The 21,050-nt window shown below is 44.7% G+C and overlaps 1 long non-coding RNA gene across 1 annotated transcript; it reads left to right on the forward strand.

The window, feature by feature from the left end:
• The first annotated feature begins 644 nt into the window (after positions 1–644).
• Positions 645–12,220, forward strand: LOC130360867 (uncharacterized). The gene is made up of 3 exons (XR_008890844.1): positions 645–803; positions 1,425–1,707; positions 12,033–12,220. It is a non-coding gene; the product is annotated as an uncharacterized LOC130360867 (long non-coding RNA).
• The last annotated feature ends 8,830 nt before the right edge of the window (positions 12,221–21,050 follow it).

The following is a 21,050-nucleotide window of genomic DNA, read 5'->3' on the forward strand; positions in this document are numbered from 1 at the left end:
TGTGACTACTGGACCTAATATCAATCCCCTAAATCCAGTGGAACAGCGCATATAAATCTCTTAAGCTCTAGAAACTCACGAGGTCCCAACCAGCTGTCAAACTTCAGATAGACTCTGTTATATGGACTGTTCCTGTTTAAGTCTGCATAAAAGCTGCAGTAAAAGTTCTGACAGTTTTCTGAAAATCTCCGTTTGTGGACAATCATTTATTTACTATCTCCCTCTTGGGACGGGTGGCGGTAGGACAAGCATACAGAGAAAACCCTTACCCTGGCATCACAACAGTTAAGGGTTAAACCAGCACCCTTTCATCACTGCATAGCTACACCCCATATACCCTACACCCCCAGGCTACCACAGTTACTTCTGACTGCCAACATGCCAGGCATTGCTAAGAGAGACCACTTTGGGGTTAGTGACTTAGGGATTTCTTATGAGATGTAACACACTGCCCTTACGCTAGATAAGAGTCAAGAACGCCGAATCTCTAAGGGGGAGATTTATATCAACCTGTCCAGAGAAAAAGTTGCCCAGTTGCCCATTTGCCCATAGCAACCAATCAGCTCGCTTCTTTCATTTTGTAGAGGCCTTGTTAAAGATGAAAGAAGTGAGCTGATTGGTTGCTATGGGCAACTGGGCAACTTTTCCTTTCTACAGGTTTTGATAAATCTCCCCATAAGACTCTGCTCCCTGGTTTAGACCTAAGCCAAATCCTTGTTGGCCTTATGACACTTACATTTACCTACAGTGGCTGCCGAAATGTTGACACCATATATGCAAGATATAATAATAACAAAGCGATGGTAGGTATTTACCAGTTTATTACTTAAAAGAGCTTTATATGTCCTTTTATCATCCACAACGAGCCTACATAGGGTTACCATATTTTGGAATAACAACAGGTAGAAGGCTAGTCTTCCAGATCTGCCCGGATTTTATCCTGGCTTCTGATTCGTCCGATGGACTGGAGTGCTCTAAATTAGGAAAGAAACACAGGCGAAGATGTATTTCTGCTCTGACACATTAAATGACTTCATACTGGACAGGAATTATTTATGGACAAGATCAAGTAAAAGTTCTGTTGCTTTTGTGAGGCAATAAGCCGGGAGGTTTAATTCATTTCCTGGCAAATGTGCATGAGATGAATTTTTATATCAATGTTATGAAGCTTCTGCAATTCCTGCCCAGAGACAGCACTGCTGCAAATAATTTCATGGAGTCTTCACGACTCAGCAGCAGATTACACAAATTGAATTCCATTTCCTTTCATATACATAGCTACAGGTTACACAAAGCTTGTCAACGTAATTGGCGGCCATATTGTCATCCTTTTAGAGTCCGTTTTGGGGCGTCATAGTTTGTCGAACATCAGAGGAGAATTGATATTATCAACATTAAGACCCTTTCTTGTATCATTCCAACAGGTTACATGAAGAGTGAATATAAAAAGTGATGAGTGCTGCATGAAGCGTGATGACTATTATGAGGAGTAATATGTGTGATGAGGGATACGTCTTGGGTAACTAAGGTTCAAGACGTCTTTAAGTTCAACCTCTCATGACTCCAAGGCCACATGTACCATTGACAATAAATGAAACTTCCTGGAACTCACCAAATTCCATCTTTCATTCACCGAAACACGCCCTGTTTCTCTATTTGCATAATGTAAATAAAGTTTTCTTCTGCTTGCAAGTTTAGGAAATACTGGTAAGTTTCTTTTAGGGTCTATTCACATGTGGTGTCCCGGTACAGTATGGCATACCGTCCCCAAAGTCAGAGTTCCTAGTAACTGTGGGATTCCGTTTCTTTAGTCATCCCCTAGTCACCCCTCAAATAGTTAATATATTTCTAAAATAAATGTAAATACTGTATAGAAAGTGTATACTTATCTTGCATAGCGTCGCAGGGCCTGCGGGTCATGTGACTGTGGTTTAGTCTCTATGGTAGGTAAAAGGACCTTTGGAGGTTCATGGGTCAGGTGATACCCACAATGCCTTGTAAAGCTGATTGACAGATGGTGTGGACGAATCCTAAAATGGCCAGCCCCTGCCCATATAAGGGAGCTAATAGACACTCTCTTGGGTTCCGGATCGTTGGAGAGTCAAGATCTGCGCAACTTGCAAAGACAAATACTGGACCAAAGCCTGCCGGCCTTGACCTGAAACGAAACCATGAGTTCTTATAACTTCCCCGCTTATGCTAGCGAGACCTCTGGACCTAAATATAACTCTAAATCCAGCGGATCTGCGCATACTAAATCCTACTAAGAACTTACAAAAGTCCCAACCATACGTCAATCTCAGCTAAGCTGTACATAGACTCTGTTATTAAGACTGTTCCTGTATTCGCATGTTACAGAAAATCTTCAGTAAAGTTTACGCAAGTTTTCAGCAAAGCTCTGGTTGTGGACAATACTTTATTCTACATCTCCCTATCACTTTTGGGAAGGGTGGCGATAGGCCAAGCATCACAGTATTAACCCTCACCCTGGCGTCACGACTGACACGAGTTAATTATAATCGTGATATACCTTACAACAACACCGCAACTGACATACACCCCCCCCCCAAGGCACCACACACACATATAGGATCCTGCGCAGATTTGATGCGCAGGATTTGTAACTGCAGATTAGAAGCTGTGCTCAGTCATTTAGTTTGCATTGAAATCTTCAGCAGAAAATCCTGCTGTCACGATGCCGGCTGGCAGGAGGTGGATCCTCTGTGCCAGAGAGGGATAGCGAGGACCGTGCTAGTGGACCGGTTCTAAGACACTACTGGTTTTCACCAGAGCCCGCCGCAAAGCGGGATGGTCTTGCTGCGGCGGTAGTGACCAGGTCGTATCCACTAGCAACGGCTCACCTCTCTGGCTGCTGAAGATAGGCGAGGTACAAGGGAGTAGGCAGAAGCAAAGTCGGACGTAGCAGAAGGTCGGGGGCAGGCGGCAAGGTTCGTAGTCAGGGGAGATAGCAGAAGTTCTGGTACACAGGGTAGGAACAAACAAGGGAACGCTTTCACTAGGCACAAGTGCAACAAGATCCGGCAAGGGAGTGCAGGGGAAGTGAGGTGATATAGGGAAGTGCACAGGTGGAAACTAATAAAGCTAATTGGAAGATTGGGCCAGGCACCATCATAGGTGCACTGGCCTTTTAAATCGCAGAGACCCGGCGCGCGCGCGCCCTAGGGAGCGGGGCCGCGCGCGCCGGGACAGGACCGACGGAGAGCGAGTCAGGTACGGGGACCGGGGTGCGTATCGCGAGCGGGCGCCACCCGCATCGCGAATCGCATCCTGGCTGGAGGCGGGACCGCAGCGCACCCGGTCAGTGGATCTGACCGGGGCGCTGCAGCAACGAGGATGAGGCGAGCGCTCCGGGGAGGAACGGGGACCCGGAGCGCTCGGCGTAACAGTACCCCCCCCCTTGGGTCTCCCCCTCTTCTTGGGGCCAAAGAACCTGAGGAAAAAAAAGTCAATTTTTCCGTGATGAGGTCCGATGCACATTAGGAGGGGTTCAGTGCGGAAACGCATGAGACAGTCCAATCTTTTATTGTTAATACAATAGATGTAGAGGGGTCTGGCGAGACTGGTCACAGGGACGTAGAACCTGTTGATAAGAGAGGCCAAAAAAATTTTTCCTGCAGATCCGGAATCCAAGAAGACCATAGTAGAGAAGGAGAAGGTAGAGGCAGATATCCGCACAGGCACAGTAAGGCGTGGAGAAGCAGAGTTGACATCAAGAACTGTGTCACCTTTGTGCGGAGTCAGCGTACGTCTTTCCAGGCGGGGAGGACGGATAGGACAATCCTTCAGGAAGTGTTCGGTACCGGCATAGTACAGGCAAAGATTCTCCATGCGGCGTCGTGTCCTCTCTTGAGGTGTCAAGCGAGACCGGTCAACTTGCATAGCCTCCGCGGCGAGAAGCACAGGAACGGATTGCAGAGGACCAGAGGAGAGAGGAGCCGGGGAGAAAAAATGCCTCGTGCGAACAAAGTCCATATCCAGGCGGAGCTCCAGACGCCATCCGGAAGAACGCATGTCAATGCGAGTGGCAAGATGAATGAGTTCATGCAGGTTAGCAGGAGTTTCTCGTGCGGCCAGAACATCTTTAATGTTGCTGGATAGGCCTTTTTTAAAGGTCGCGCAGAGAATCTCACTATTGCAGGACAACTCGGAAGCAAGAGCACGGAACTGAATGGCGTACTCGCCAACGGAAGAAACACCCTGGACCAGGTTCAGCAGGGCAGTCTTGGCAGAAGAGGCTCGGGCAGGCTCCTCGAAGACACCACGGACCTCAGCGAAGTAGGACTGGACTGTGGCTGTGGCAGGATCATTGCGGACCCCATCAAATTTGTCCGGCAGGGACAAGCAGGGGTTAGGAGCGGCCGGTTGCTGCGGAGGAGTTGCAGGAGCCGGCGGAGGAGATGGTTGTTGTAGCTGCTGTGTCTGTGGCAACAGCTGCTGTATCTGTGACTGAAGTTGCAGTGTCACGGTGGTCAAGTATGCCAGCTGGTGATTTCGCTGGGCAATCCGTTGGGCTTGCTGGGCAATCTGTTGGGCTTGCTGGGCAATCACCGTGGTGAGGTCGGCGACAACTGGCAGAGGAACTTCAGCGGGATCCATGGCCGGATCTACTGAAGTTCCTCTGCCAGTTGTCGCCGACCTCACCACGGTGATTGCCCAGCAAGCCCAACAGATTGCCCAGCAAGCCCAACGGATTGCCCAGCGAAATCACCAGCTGGCATACTTGACCACCGTGACACTGCAACTTCAGTCACAGATACAGCAGCTGTTGCCACAGACACAGCAGCTACAACAACCATCTCCTCCGCCGGCTCCTGCAACTCCTCCGCAGCAACCGGCCGCTCCTAACCCCTGCTTGTCCCTGCCGGACAAATTTGATGGGGTCCGCAATGATCCTGCCACAGCCACAGTCCAGTCCTACTTCGCTGAGGTCCGTGGTGTCTTCGAGGAGCCTGCCCGAGCCTCTTCTGCCAAGACTGCCCTGCTGAACCTGGTCCAGGGTGTTTCTTCCGTTGGCGAGTACGCCATTCAGTTCCGTGCTCTTGCTTCCGAGTTGTCCTGCAATAGTGAGATTCTCTGCGCGACCTTTAAAAAAGGCCTATCCAGCAACATTAAAGATGTTCTGGCCGCACGAGAAACTCCTGCTAACCTGCATGAACTCATTCATCTTGCCACTCGCATTGACATGCGTTCTTCCGGATGGCGTCTGGAGCTCCGCCTGGATATGGACTTTGTTCGCACGAGGCGTTTTTTAAAGGTCGCGCAGAGAATCTCACTATTGCAGGACAACTCGGAAGCAAGAGCACGGAACTGAATGGCGTACTCGCCAACGGAAGAAACACCCTGGACCAGGTTCAGCAGGGCAGTCTTGGCAGAAGAGGCTCGGGCAGGCTCCTCGAAGACACCACGGACCTCAGCGAAGTAGGACTGGACTGTGGCTGTGGCAGGATCATTGCGGACCCCATCAAATTTGTCCGGCAGGGACAAGCAGGGGTTAGGAGCGGCCGGATCTACTGTCACGATGCCGGCTGGCAGGAGGTGGATCCTCTGTGCCAGAGAGGGATAGCGAGGACCGTGCTAGTGGACCGGTTCTAAGACACTACTGGTTTTCACCAGAGCCCGCCGCAAAGCGGGATGGTCTTGCTGCGGCGGTAGTGACCAGGTCGTATCCACTAGCAACGGCTCACCTCTCTGGCTGCTGAAGATAGGCGAGGTACAAGGGAGTAGGCAGAAGCAAAGTCGGACGTAGCAGAAGGTCGGGGGCAGGCGGCAAGGTTCGTAGTCAGGGGAGATAGCAGAAGTTCTGGTACACAGGGTAGGAACAAACAAGGGAACGCTTTCACTAGGCACAAGTGCAACAAGATCCGGCAAGGGAGTGCAGGGGAAGTGAGGTGATATAGGGAAGTGCACAGGTGGAAACTAATAAAGCTAATTGGAAGATTGGGCCAGGCACCATCATAGGTGCACTGGCCCTTTAAATCGCAGAGACCCGGCACGCGCGCGCCCTAGGGAGCGGGGCCGCGCGCGCCGGGACAGGACCGACGGAGAGCGAGTCAGGTACGGGGACCGGGGTGCGTATCGCGAGCGGGCGCCACCCGCATCGCGAATCGCATCCCGGCTGGAGGCGGGACCGCAGCGCACCCGGTCAGTGGATCTGACCGGGGCGCTGCAGCAACGAGGATGAGGCGAGCGCTCCGGGGAGGAACGGGGACCCGGAGCGCTCGGCGTAACACCTGCGCATTGAATCTGCGCAGAATACTGTACGTGTGAACGTACCCTTACCGTCACAGTGGGAAAACCCTTTCCATGAGCACTATGCATTTTGTATTGCCAACATAGTTACTTATAAATATATGTACCATAGAGGCAGCCCAATCATCTTCTATTTTTGCCCCTTATTCCAGGTTGGTCTTGTCCTTATTTTATGGTCTCCATGGGTGCTACCGTGTTAGCAAACAGGGAAATGGAGTATGAAATTGGATGGGGGAACTGGGGGAGGTAAGTATATATTTTTTTTAGTTTAGGCAGGCAGCCTGGACAACCCCTTTAAGACAAGATTATAGTGACTGTTACCTATCGAGTCAGGCAGTGGTGTATCTAAAGATACAAGTGTTTTAGAGTGTTCTTGTGTCAAGCAACACCCAAATGGGGTCTAATTTTGAGTTTAGTACTAGGAACCCCCCAATCCTTTAGGTAAACCCCTGCCTGACTTGATAGGTATCAGTCACTATAAATCTTGGGCATGAAGGGGTTGTCCAGACTGCCTGCCTAAACAAAAACAAAAAACTATACTTACCACTCTCAGTCCGGGTAACCTCCAGTATCGCTGGTTCTGGTCTCTGCTCCGCTCCACTGTCTAGTGCTGCATCCAGTGATTGGCTGAGCAGCGATATGACGTATAGGGCCCCGGGACATTGCCGACCATCCAATCACTGGCTGCAGCAGGGTCCCGCCTCAGCCAGTGATTGGTTGAGTTGCACTCTAAAGTCTTGGGCCCTGACACCCGTATATGGAAATTATATCTGGCGGAGACAAGGAGCAACAATACCGAAGGCAACATGCGGTATGGGGTAGGTAAGTATAGGCTTTTTTAAGGCAATCAACCTAGCCTTTACTATGTTTTCAATAGCTTTGATTTGCAGAAAATGTAATAGAATATGTCTAAGTACTACCCTGTCAGAACCTTCCTCCTCAATTACATGACCAGAGAAAAAGCATGTGTCTCCAGCGTGTGTTGGTGTAGGGGTTTGTGGCCATTCCTACTATCTCTTTTCTTTACTCTCAGCATATATTAAAAGTAAATATCATTTAGCAATAAAAAGCAGAAAGAGAATGACTGTGGGAGGGCTTTATACCAATAGATATAAGTAGATAAGAAAGGCGCAAGCGTTGTAATTATACTAAGAAAAATTATACTAATAAATAGTCTAGTGGAGAAGGGGAGCCCGGGCTGCAGTCCTGGGGGATATTAACCTATTCTTTGATTTCAATTGCTCTCTGATTTTTTTGCAAATTGTAATAGGAAACATCTAGGTATTACCTTTTCAGGACCTTCCATCTCAAAAGATCATTAGATGACTACAGGCTTCAGCATCGCTATTTTTCATCACTCACTTAAAATGCACGTGACCGAACTATTGTATATCTTAGGTTACATTTACGGTACTGGGACTTGTTACATCTCTTTCAACCCCAGAAACCCTAATATGAGTATGTGAATGAAAACGTAAAAAAAAAAAGTTAGGGCTCTTAGGAAAAGTAAAAACATGTAAATGTAAAAAATTACATATTTTGGATTGTTTAGGAGTTTAAGTAACTCATAACAATATGTATAAAGTAAATTTGTACTATGTCTAAGTAAATCCAATTGGTAAAATCGTGGTTCTTTAAAGGGTAGCTCCCACCATCCCTTTTTTTTTTTCTTCCTGTCCCTGCCTATTGCCCATCTATCCCTAAGCCCCCCCCCCCCCCCCCCCCCCTGCCTTTACATTTTTTTTTACTATATTAAAAATGCTTTTTTTTCTGCCTGGTAGTGTGCTCACTACCAGGCAGACTTCCCCGGCAGGCATGACGTCACTGACGCCTGCTGGGGGGCCTGACTTCCGCCCTTAGTTCAACTATACAGGGTGCCTCCAGCTGTTTCACCACTACAACTCCCAGCCTGCCCTGACATCTATTGGCTGTCAGGGCATGCTGGGAGTTGTAGTGGGGAAACAACTGTAGGCACCCTGTGGTGAAAACAGTCTCAGCCGCAGCTGCCACAGATCCCGCTCCCCCAGGCCCCGCCGCGCAACACCCCCCACCCTTCTCCCTCCGCCGACCCAGAAAAAACATTCCGCTCTCCAAACTCCATCACCCCCAGACCCCGCCGTGCAACAGCCCCCTCCCTCCAACTGCCCGAAAAGAAGACATTCCGCTCCCCTTATAAGACCTCAGATCAGACTTGCCCATCCGGAGGATCAGCGCAGCAATGAGTGCGCGCGCTGCCTCCGGACAGGGTAATGGGGGCGGGGCCATGCGCGAGGCTAGTGGAGCAGCCTGACAGTGGGCAGTGCAGCCCCAGCTTTCAGCGCGCTCGCTCTCGCCTGTTTGATTGACAGGCGGGAGCGAGCACCGCAGTGACTGGATTTCGACTCATTGCCAGGCTGAAATGAGTCGAAATCCAGTAGTGACGTCACTGCTGAATGCATTCGGCCACTAGGAGGGCGACCCCTAGTGGCCGAATTTAAAAGTGATTTTAAACTTGTTTAAAATCACTTTTTTTAATTAAAGTATATTAGAGATATGTTGTAGTACTTAAGTACTACAACATATCAATTTTTTTACTTCATGACAGTGCCCATTTAAGGATATTAATTACAAAAGTAAGAATAGGAATTAAATAAGTGTGCAAGAATGCAGTTAAAAGTGTTAATAGTTTATTTTTATCAATTAAAAAAAATGCAAAGTGAATAAACACAAGAAAATTCCAAATCAAAGCAATCTTTGTTGTGACTGCCCTTTGCTTTCAAAGGATCATCAATTCTTTAATTTTTTCTTTAAAGGAGCTTGACTAGGACAAGTCTGCCTTGAAAACTTTGACTGGGAGAGACATTACTGATGCAGTATTACTACCATGTGTATTAACCATGGTGTATGACCTGTGGCATAAAATCTTCTTCCACAGCCTCACCGTTGTTCCTAAATAGTGTTGCTCACGAATATTCGCAATGCGAATTTTATTCGCGAATATCGCATATTCGCGAATTTGCGAATATTTACGTATTCGCGAATATTCGCGAATATAGCACTATATATTTGTAATTACGAATATTCGTTTTTTTTTTTTGTTTGTTTTTTTCACAGTACACATCACAGTGATCATCCCTTTCTGCTTCCAGCTAGTTTTCGCATATGCTAATTTCCGCTTATGCTAATTTCCACATATGGTAATTTTCGCATATGTGAATTTTCGCATATGTGCATTTTCGCTTATGCTAATTTTCACATATGCAAATTTTCGTATATGCGTATTTTCGCATATGCGAAAATAAACGCGTATATTACGAATATGCAAATGTAGCAAATATATGAAGAATATTCGTCCATATATTCGCGAAATATCGCGAATTCGAATATGGCCTATGCCGCTCAACACTATTCCTAAAGCGTTTGTGTCTGCCGATAAGAGATCATATACAAAAGCTTTATGAAATAAAATCAGGACGCCCGCTTTTCGGGCAACAGCAGGTGAACCCTCCACCCTTTCCACCCACTATTTACACATACGGGCAAAATCAACTGTCTCTCATTGGGTCTCTTGTAGTAATACAATATCCAGAGATAATCTTTTCAAATGATACTGGACCACTGCTCTTTTGGGGGTCCTCAACCCCTTCACGTTCCACGAGATTATCCGCATGGAAGTTAAAATGGTAGGAAGCAGTAGCAATAATGCATAGGCTGGCACTCAAGGACATGAAAAGAAAAAGCATAGTCCTGTGAACCACCAAGCACCCTACCACCCCTCACAATTCAACAAACAAATAACTAGTTCCCAAAAAATAATGGGCAAGTCCCTCAACCTCCCTTGAGGGGCAGAACTACTCCTTGCCCTTTGGACTTCTGTAAATCCCATGCTATCATAACACAGCCCACTATATGCACATAAGCATCCCCTCCACTGGTTCAGATCAAGAACCTCATTATAACCCATTGTACCTCCAGATATCCACAAATGAAACCCCCGCCCCTAATGAAGCAGGATCTAACTGGAATACTCAAAGGAAACTCAAGTGATCCCTCCACTTTTGCCCCAATCCTGGTAGTAGCCCCAGAGCTACAGGTCATAGCTCTAGTAGCTACAGGTCATAGTAGAATGACACTGGCCAGTTCAAACATTGAAATTATAGTTTATTTTTATTTTTTGTGTTTGTTTTTGTATTCTTCCCCCCCCCATGATAGCTCATCCAATGAAACAGTCATATATATTCCCCTAACAAAAATCTATAACCAGCTATACACCCTCTCCCCCCACCCCATCTCTAACCCCCCTCCACCCTTTTTTTTCTGTTACCTCCAGTCCTGTTGATAAAAAATTTGGACCGAAATAAGGACGAAATTACTGAGTGTAAACTTAGCCTAATTCTGAAAATGAATAAAAATCCTCCCCAAAAAATATAAAAAAAATTAAAAATGATTTCATTGGAAACATAAAACTTAGATAAAAAAAAAAACATGTATAATACAAAAATATAAGACACAGTGAAAAAAAGAGTAAGAAGAAATAATAAGTACTAAATAATTGTGTAAATGTATATTATGATAGCAAAAAAAACCTTACTGCTAAAAAAAGCAAAAAAAATAAATATATAAAAATATGAAAAAAACAAAACAATGGACAATCCAGGCTTCTTTCTTAATCCCGTCCTCACTGGAGCAGAGATACTGTACGATTCCTCCTGCACAAACACCCAACGCGTATTGAGAAGAAGAAGCCGTAAATTGCACCGAGCCCAGCAGACATTTACAAATAGGTATTGCTCAATGTGCAATATGGCATTAAATTAAATCATCATGACTGTATTCATTTCCTTTTTTTTTCCTTTTTGCTGCATGCATCACCTTCTAAGGATATTTTAGGTGCGAGGGGCGAATCGGAAGCTTTATATATATAGGTCATGGCATTAATATAAATTTGATCACCTCTTTTTTTATTCTCCAACATTCGCCATTATAAATCACCGATACCCGGCCCCTCCCCCCCATTCACGCCACCCACACGCATTTCACCCTTCCAGTACAGATCCTCGATCTAGAGATATAAATCTGTGACAAGGGTATCTATATATAATATTAATGGTGCCAGGGAGGTTCTGTGGGAGATGGGGACGCTTGCCAAGTACCGTGTGATCAGCACAGACTGTGATACAAACTCTACATCATCTGCAGGACAAATGTAACATCATTAGACAAAGGGAATTCAGCCATTCTATGAGGAAATAGCTGAGCCGCTGCTACTAATCCATCTCCCCGGCTCCGTTACCTTCCAATACGGTCATTAGGCAAAGAAAAAACAGATTGCTGTACAGGAAGGGGGCTAGTTAAAGCTAAAAAACCGACTCAAGTCTATGATTTACTTCCAGAAGTCTGAAGCGGTGTTTACGTGTCCTTATGTAGGAAGGAAAATAATAATAAGGCAATAGACAAGAAAGAGTTAAGCTTTTTAAGGGTTTAAGGTCAGTTTTGACAGCCTTAGAGATAAAGATACATTCCCATTGCCTAAAGTCACCACTAGGGGGAGCTTAGGAGATGACTGATTTATTTTCTATTTAGTGCATGCATTTGTCTTCTGTCATCCTCCAAGCTCCACCTAGTGGTTGTTGTAGGAAGTTAATATTCTATAATTTGAACTGTATTCCAACTGTTGGGTAACTTTCCAGGATAAGCTGCTATATGTATACTCGAGGAATAGCGGTAGTTTTCCAATTATGCAACTTGTATATTACATTTGTCACCAGTTTCCTCCTCTGCAGGCTCCATCCTTAATTTTAATGTCCCTGAGCTAGTCGGTAGAGACTATCTACTATGAAGATTGATTCCAAACACTGCAAACACACAGAAGAGGCGATCCTGCTCCCCTGTATTTCCATAGCACAATCTCAGAAGCAGCAGCAGCAACAAGGAGGACATTATAGAGCAGTACTAAGCTCGGAATCCAGCATTGAGGGGAGGTATAACACTTATCCTGCCAAAATACCTTAGCCCATATCTACTGGATAGGGGATAAGGGTCGGATCCCAGTGGTCACAATGGGACGCTGACCCTTTGAGCTGTATAAAGAGTTAGATGGCAAGTGCCATCTGCTGCTACATCCATTGTCTATGGAAGAGCTGGAAATACCCCAGTGTAACCCTCAGGTATCTCTGGCGCTCTCATAGACAGTGCTCTCATGCAGATGAGAGACCCAGCGCCCCATTCTGGAGATCACAGGGGTCACAGCGTTCAGACTCTCTCCCCCCCCCCCCCCTGGATCAGTAGTTTATACCTTACCCTGTGGATGGACTTCTATTGGCAGCTGTAACTGATCCCTCAGTGAACCAATGCATGTTGCGGATGACTGGTGTTGTACATGCTTTGTTGTACATGCTTTGTACAACATTTATGGCCCAGCACCCTCACCAATCATTTGTTTGGGAGAGCTGCAGCACCAGCACATACACAATAAATGGGTGGAAGCCTCAGCGCCATTCACTGTGTAGTGGTGGTGTCAGGGTACTGCAGTGCAGCTCCCATTCAGCTCACATTTCTATGCCAGTCTGGTAATCCTAAGAAGACAATGGGGGGAATTTATCAACTGACGTGCACCTGTAAAATTGCGTGCGCAGTGTGTTTTTATTTTGCGCTTTGACATAAGCCGAAATTATCATCTCATTTTGGGCTTTTTAAATGTTATTTGTTCTATTTATTTATTTATTTTTTGTACGCTTACTGGGGACATGGCGAGCAGATGCTTGTTTGGTGCATCAAATTTATCACTTGAGCAAAAACTATTTTTGCGCACATTTTTGCGCAAATGTACTCCAGTCACCAGCTGGCATGGGCATGTGTGTAAGCTTCCATCTTTTTTTGCTGTCATTTGAGCAAATTTATGATGTGACTTGCGCGTGGCTGCGTAAGTGTGAACTATGAAAATGAGTTCACCTTTAGAAAGAAAAGGAACGTCTCTAGCGCCACCTATTGTCCAACCCACTTGGAGATCTTCCCAAATCTGAGGTCTCCCACTCGCAGCCTGTTGTGGACTGAGGAAGGAAAATAAACCTGAAACAGCTGTCTATAGATGGGTCTGCCGTCTGCTTTCTTTTTGAGGTTAAGCATTGATATACAGCAGTGGTCTCCAAACTGTGGACCTCCAGCTGTTGCAAAACTACAGCTTCCAGCATGCCCGGACAGCCAATGGCTGTCCGAGTATGCTGGGAGTTGTAGTTTTGCAACAGCTGCAGGTCCACAATTTGGAGACCACTGGTTTACAGGAAAGTTACCCCCAATAAGAAGCACTAGTGTGAAAGCTATGTTGACCATTCCTAGGTTAGGCTTTCTTAAAAGGGGTACTCCGGTGGAAAAAAATGTTTTAAATCAGCTAGTGCCAGAAAGTTATACAGATTTGTAAATTACTTCCATTTAAAAATCTTAACCCTTCCAGTACTTATCAGCTGCTGTATGCTCCAGAGGAAGCTGTGTAGTTCTTTCCAGCCTGACCACAGTGCTCTCTACTGACACCTCTGTCCATGTCAGGAACTGTCCAGAGCAGAATAGGTTTGCTATGGGGATTTACTCCTGCTCTGGACAGTTCCTGACACAGACAAAAGGTGTCAGCAGAGAGCACCGTGGACAGACTGGAAAGAACTACACAACTTCCTCTAGAGCATACAGCAGCTGATAAGTACTGGAAGGATGAAGATTTTTAAATAGAAGTAATTTAGAAATCAGTATAACTTTCTGGCACCGGTTGATTTGAAAAACATTTTTTCCATTGGAGTGCTCCTTTAAAAAAAAAAAAGATTTTTGTATATTTTATTTATTTATTTTAGTTTTTTTCTGAAGTTGAAGCTTTTTACACGGTAAACATTTTATCCCGGCAGTTTATGTAAAGTGCGATTTTCCCATCCACACTTTTGGGCCATGACCCTGATCATTTATTCTTAAAATCCACTCAATGTAAGGCTGAAATACACACGTTTGCACAAATAAATGGTGACTGGGGTCAAGGACAGTTACACAACACAATTTTACATACATGGGGTGTCATATTCTCAGGAATAGGGTCAGTCGGCTGGCGCGATCTTCAGTGAATTAAATCTTTTTTAGAATATATATTGAGATATTGGGGGAGATCTCTTGTTCTTCCTGTCTTAACCATTTACTCCTATGAGAGTCTCGAATGACCATTGAGCTGAACGCGATGACTCTCATTGAATCTGCCTCATCGGCTGACATGTTTATTTTACAGCTGACCATACTCTTTATAATGGTTACATGTTATGCAATGACATTGTATTATGTTATCACTTTTCAGTTGTTGCTATTTTAGTTTATTTTTTATTTATTAATTTTTTTATACTTTTTTTTCTTTTGCATTATTTATCTATTTAACTTTTGTTTATATATTGTTTAATTTTTTTGCTTTTGCATTGACTTTTCATATTTATTTTGTATTTTTTGTTTTGTTATATTATGTGGTGGGCCATTATAACATGCTGAATTTTAGTTTTTTGGATGTGGCTACAAACAAACAGTCACTCATGATGCCAGGGTAGCGTTAACTACCACGCTCAAGTTTCAGCATTTCTCCTGGGCCAAGCGCTGGAGAATAACAACATCAAATCAGTACGGTTACAGAAAATTGCCTTTATTGTGGTTCAGGATAGATGTTGTGGCAATTAACAATGCAGATCAGAGGAGGGGAGATGCAGAGTAACCCTATGGATCCCTTTTCCTTGCTGTAACTTGTAGTACTTTCACTTGACTGGATTTTAGTTACTGTAGACTCTAGACTTTAAGTTTTAGGCCTAAGACTTGTGAATTGGGACCATCCACACAGACTTGAGACTGACTGCAGGGCCTCCTCGGAATTAGCTTACCACCAGGCTTGGACTGTACACTTTTGGACCTAGAGTTGTCTGAGGCTTTCTATCTCATGCTATCCTAGACTTCCAGACTGGACCTGTGTGGCACCATGATACACTATGGAAGGAAGACAAGAGGCTGCACCTCACAACTTATAGGACTTACATAATCTGCTGCTATCATTTTAGTACATATATAACAGAACACCTTCAGAGATTTTGTAGAGTCCAGGCTTCAATAGAACAGATGGTCCATTGTGGCGGCACAAGGGACCTGTACAATATTAGCCAGGTAATCTTATGGCTAATTGGTGTATATAGGCGCAAATATCTATTTATATATCAACACCTCAAAGACTGCAGACACATCTTTTTACTGTGGCTTGTCAGTCACTAAGTATAGTGAAGGCCCAGGAGCTAAGTAAGGTCCATATGCTGTATCTTACAGTTGACACTTGCTTTAAACTGCCGGGATCAAACGTTAGTCCGCTTCTGACAGATGTACCCTCTTCATGCTATGATCAACAGTGATCGTGGCATGTGGAGGTGGATTTAACAGGTGTCACACCTGTTAGGGATCTTATTGGCACCCCCAATCTCAGGGTGCCAATCAGTGACCATGGCAGCCAAAGGCATTCTGAAGCAGAGCCAGCTCTACCATGGGACCTGGAGGGACCATTGGTCCCAGGCGGCACTTTTCAGGGGTGGCACTTTGCTGACCCTTTTTTTTGTGCCACCTAGGTCCATGGTTGGGCCAGCCCTGCCGCTGCGTCACCGCTGCTCACTGCTCTAAAGCGGCCAAGATGCTTAATAGCGCAGCGGACACTTTATGACAGTGAGCCTGCAGCCAGCCTCCGTCTGATGATAGATGTTGCGCAAGTGATGCTCCACCTCAGACCCGCGCAGGAGTACATCAGTGATGTCACTCGTCAGGCGGTTGCCGGAGAGAAGAAGCGCTGCACAGGCCTGGTTAGTGGGTCTGTGTGTGTGTGGGTCTATGTGTGTGGGTCTGTGTATGTGTCTGTCTGTGTATGTCTGTGTGTCTCTGTGGGGGGGGGGGGGACTATGCATCCTAATGTGAGGAAACTATGCTACCTAATTTGGGAAAACTATGCTGCCTATCTAATGTGTGGTAACTATGTTGCCTATCTAATGTGTGGAAACTATGCTGCCTATCTAATGTGGGGAAACTATGCTGCCTACCTAATGTGGGGGAACTGATGCCTACCTAATGTAGGGGGAACTGATGCCTACCTAATGTGGAGGAAAGGCTGCCTACATAATGCTGCAGATCAATGTGAGTTGCAGTGCTGTGGAATATGCAGTGTAATTGTATGGCATAGTTTTTTTTTTTGCATTTTGGGTCGGAGGCAGCATTTCACTCTTGGACCTAGGCAGCACAATGTCTTGGGCCGGCCCTGTTCTGAAGGCCTTTGCGTCTCTCATTGAAGATCTTTTTGTACAGCCTGCCTCTGCCTGTTAACCCCTTAAGGACTCAGGGTTTTTCCGTTTTTGCACTTTCGTTTTTTCCTCCTTACCTTTTAAAAATCATAACCCTTTCAATTTTCCACCTAAAGATCCATATTATGGCTTAATTTTGCGTCACCAATTCTACTTTGCAGTGACATTAGTCATTTTACCCAAAAATGCACGGCGAAACGGAAAAAAAATCATTGTGCCACAAAATCGAAGAAAAAATGCCATTTTGTAACTTTTGGGGGCTTCCGTTTCTACGCAGTGCATATTTCGGTAAAAATTACACCTTATCATTATTCTGTAGGTCCATACGGTTAAAATGATACCCTACTTATATAGGTTTGATTTTGCCGCACTTCTGAAAAAAATCCTAACGTTTAAAAATGTCATCTTCTGACCCCTATAACTTTTTTATTTTTCCACGTACAGGGCGGTATGAGGACTCATTTTTTACGCCATAATCTGAAGTTTTTATCGGTATGATTTTTGTTTTGATCAGACTTTTTGATCACTTTTTATTCATTTTCTAATGGTATAAAAAGTGACCAAAAATGCGCTTTTTTTGACGTTGGAATTTTTTTGCGCGTACGCCATTGACCGTACGGTTTAATTAATGATATATTTTTATAGTTCGGACATTTATCTAAAAAACAAAAACGTTTTTTCCTGGAATAACCCTTTAAGTATAAGCAATCTAGTGATTGCTTTTAGAAATCCTCTAGGTTAAAAATAAATAAATAAATTATTATTTACAAAGCCTTACCCCTTTAAAATGGATTAAATACTGACCCATCCTTTTAATAATTTGCTTTAATTATTTTTAACTACATTTTTAAAGCAAGGCAGTACTTGCAAGACAGGAACTCCAATGACTGGAAGAAAGAAAATGTCGTACATAGAAAATGTGAATAATGATGAGCAACATAAAACATTAACCAGAATTTTTTTTTATACTGTATTATTACGTTTTGAATTTTAATTTTTTATTATAACATTTTTATACTATTTTAAGACACATTTTTGCCTTTTTGACCTTTAAACATGTGAACTATGACTTGTTAATATGTATTGATGTGTTGCAGTTTTTTCTAATGTCTTTATTCGGTCCCTTCGATCCTACAGAAAATCGAACAGCGGAAGTTCTTCTAATGACTCTATTCCGAAAACTTTGTTCTCAGATAATCACTCAATGGTCCATTCAAGTGGACGCAGCTCAATGCATTCTTATTCGATGACCTACAATGCGTGTTAACATTTTCTTCAATCTCAACATGACAGCAGCATGCGGAAGATCTTCCCTGCTTAAAGTGCGTTTATAATGTGGAAACATCTCAGTGGTGACATATTCCTGGATAGAGCAATAGAAAACCACCAGGAACTTACGGAGTGCCACTCAAATCCTGAGTTCTTAGAAATGTCCCAATCTCCAAGAATTGGGAAATGTATTATACTAATATGTTGAGAAATACCTGCATATTAGGATGAATTCAAACTGCATATTCAGTTTCTAAGTGGCCTTTAAGAGTTCCTTATTTGCCTCCTTAAACACTAGGATATCTCCGTCACTCCTATAGACATCTTGGCATGGGGGGGGGGGGGGGGGGGGGGGAGATGTCTGACTACCTACCTACATAGCTACTTGGTTACATACCTAACAGCCTACTTAACTACTTGGTTACCTACTTACCTATCTATCCACCTGGCTACATATCTACTTCCTTACAGTCATGGCTGTAAATGTTGGCACCCCTGAAATTTTGCAAGAAAATGAAGTATTTCTCACAGAAAAGGATTGCAGTAACACATGTTCATCTTCACCTTGTGCAAGTAACAGGTGTGAGCATAAATAATAAAATATAAATATAAAAAAATTCACACCTGATAGCAGATAAAAAGGAGAGAAGTTCACTTAGTATTTGCATTGTGTGTCTGTGTGTGCCACACTAAGCATGGACACCAGAAAGAGGAGAAGAGAACTGTCTGAGGACTTGAGAACCAACATTGTGGAAAAATGTCAACAATCTCAAGGTTACAAGTCCATCTCCAGAGATCTAGATTTGCCTTTGTCCACAGTGCGCAACATTATCAAGAAGTTTGCAACCCATGGCACTGTAGCTAATCTCCTTGGGCGTGGACGGAAGAGGAAAATTGATGAAAGGTGTCAACGCAGGATAGTCCGGATGGTGGATAAGCAGCCCCAAACAAGTTCCAAAGATACTCAAGCTGTCCTGCAGGCTTAGGGAGCATCAGTGTCAGCGCAAACTATCCGTCGACATTTAATTGAAATGAAACGCTATGGCAGAAGACCCAGGAGGACCCCACTGCTGACACAGAGACATAAAAAAGCAAGACTACATTTTGCAAAAGGAACTTGAGTAACCAAAATCCTTCTGGGAAAACGTCTTGTGGACAGATGAGACCAAGATAGAGCTTTTTGGTAAAGCACATCATTCTACTGTTTACCGAAAACAGAATGAGGGCCTACAAAGAAAAGAACACAGTACCTACAGTGAAATATGGTGGGGGGGTCAATGATGTTTTGGGTTGTTTTGCTGCCTCTGGCACTGGGTGCCTTGAATGTGTACAAGGCATCAGGAAATCTGAGGATTACCAACGGATTTTGGGTCCCACTGTACATCCCAGTGTCAGAAAGCTGGGTTTGCGTCCGAGATCTTGGGTCTTCCAGCAGGACAATGACCCCAAACGTACATCAAAAAGCCCCCAGAAATGGGTGGCAACAAAGTGCTGGAGAGTTTTGAAGTGGCAGCAATGAGTCCACATCTAAATCACATTGAACACCTGTAGAGAGATCTTAAAATTGCTGTTGGGAAAAGGCGCCTTCCAATAAGAGACCTGGAGCTGTTTGCAAAGGAAGAGCGGTCCAACCGGCTGAGAGGTGTAAGAAGCTTATTGATGGTTATAGGAAGCCACTGATTTCAGCTATTTTTTTCCAAAGGGCGTGCAACCAAATATTAAGTTAATGGTGCCAATAATTTTGTCCGGCCCATTTTTGGAGTTTGGTGACATTATGTCCAATTAGCTTTTTTTCCTCCCTTTTTTGGTTTAGTTCCAAAACACACAAAGGGAATAAACAAGTGTATAGCAAAACATGTGTTACTGTAATCCTTTTCTGTGAGAAATACTTCATTTTCTTGAAAAATTTCAGGGGTGCCAACATTTATGGCCATGACTGTACCTACCTAGCTATCTGGATACTTACTTTACAACCTACTTACTTAGATACTTAGCTACTTACCTAACTACTTGGCTACCTTTCCAGCTACCTACCTGCCTACTTGGCTACCTACCTATCTACTTACCTTCTTAGCTACCTGGCTACCTATTTACCTACCTGGCTACCTACTTACATACCTAGATACTTACCTAGTGTAATGCTCCACGGGGTGTGAACCCTCTGTGTCACTTACCAAGTTCTTTTAGCCAATCCTGATGGTGAAACGGCCTCGGTTGACAGCTGGCTTTAGCAGATCAGGAACTTGGAAGTAAAGATCACCATAGAAGGAGCCGGCTGACACCAGATGGTGCTGTGAGCCTGGAACAGCAAGATGTAGCAGAGCTGTAAGTGTTCAGGTGTTGGAGGAGAAGCAGCTCCAAACAGCAATAGAATGGTCAGGCATTCCGAATCAATCCAGGAGAGGCAAAACAGGAACAGAGGATAAAGCAGGAACGAAGTCAGGAACTATCCGAGGTCAATAAACAGGATACAGAAGGTCAGATAGCAGGTGCCTTTGCTCAAGGTATAAACACTAGAAGATCAGGCAAAGACTGGAAGTTCAGAGGCTCCTTATATGGCAGGGGCAGGTGTGTGATTGGAGAGAGGGCTGGATCATGGGCGTGCATGGATCATCAGAGCAACTGACCCAGTGTGACCTCTACTGGAAGCATCAGGAACAGGAGCAGATGCAGAAGTCACAGTTCTCAGTCTGCAGCGAGAAAGCAGAGTCGTGCGTGCTGCATGTCCCCGGAAGATGGTGGATCGAGGTACAATGGAGTCAGGAGTCAGGCAGAACGTAGAAGAGAATCAAATCAGAGTGAAGCACCCCAACTTGATTGGAGTAGTCACATACTGTATAGGTTTAGGCAGAGGCAGTCCATTTACAATAGTTGCAATTACTGGCTTCACCAGACGAGTGGTAGGTATTTGGTACTGAGACACTAGAGCTTGAACCATGAAATTCCCAGCAGCCCCGGAATCCTGGAAAGCAAATACAGGATCACTGGAAAGGACCACTGGAACCAGAACTTTGGGAGAATTGTCACTTACGCCTAGGGTCACTTCTCCCAATGAACCTAGGCACTGAAGTTTTCCGCCTTCTTAGGACAGATACGGACTATGTGACCTTTTCCGCCACAGAACAGACATAAGTTTTCTGCTCGACGTCTTTGACGCTCCAAATCTGTAAGCTTTAGACGTTCCATCTGCATTGGCTC

This window comes from Hyla sarda, chromosome 3 (assembly GCF_029499605.1).
Source record: "Hyla sarda isolate aHylSar1 chromosome 3, aHylSar1.hap1, whole genome shotgun sequence".
Lineage (NCBI taxonomy): Eukaryota > Metazoa > Chordata > Amphibia > Anura > Hylidae > Hyla > Hyla sarda.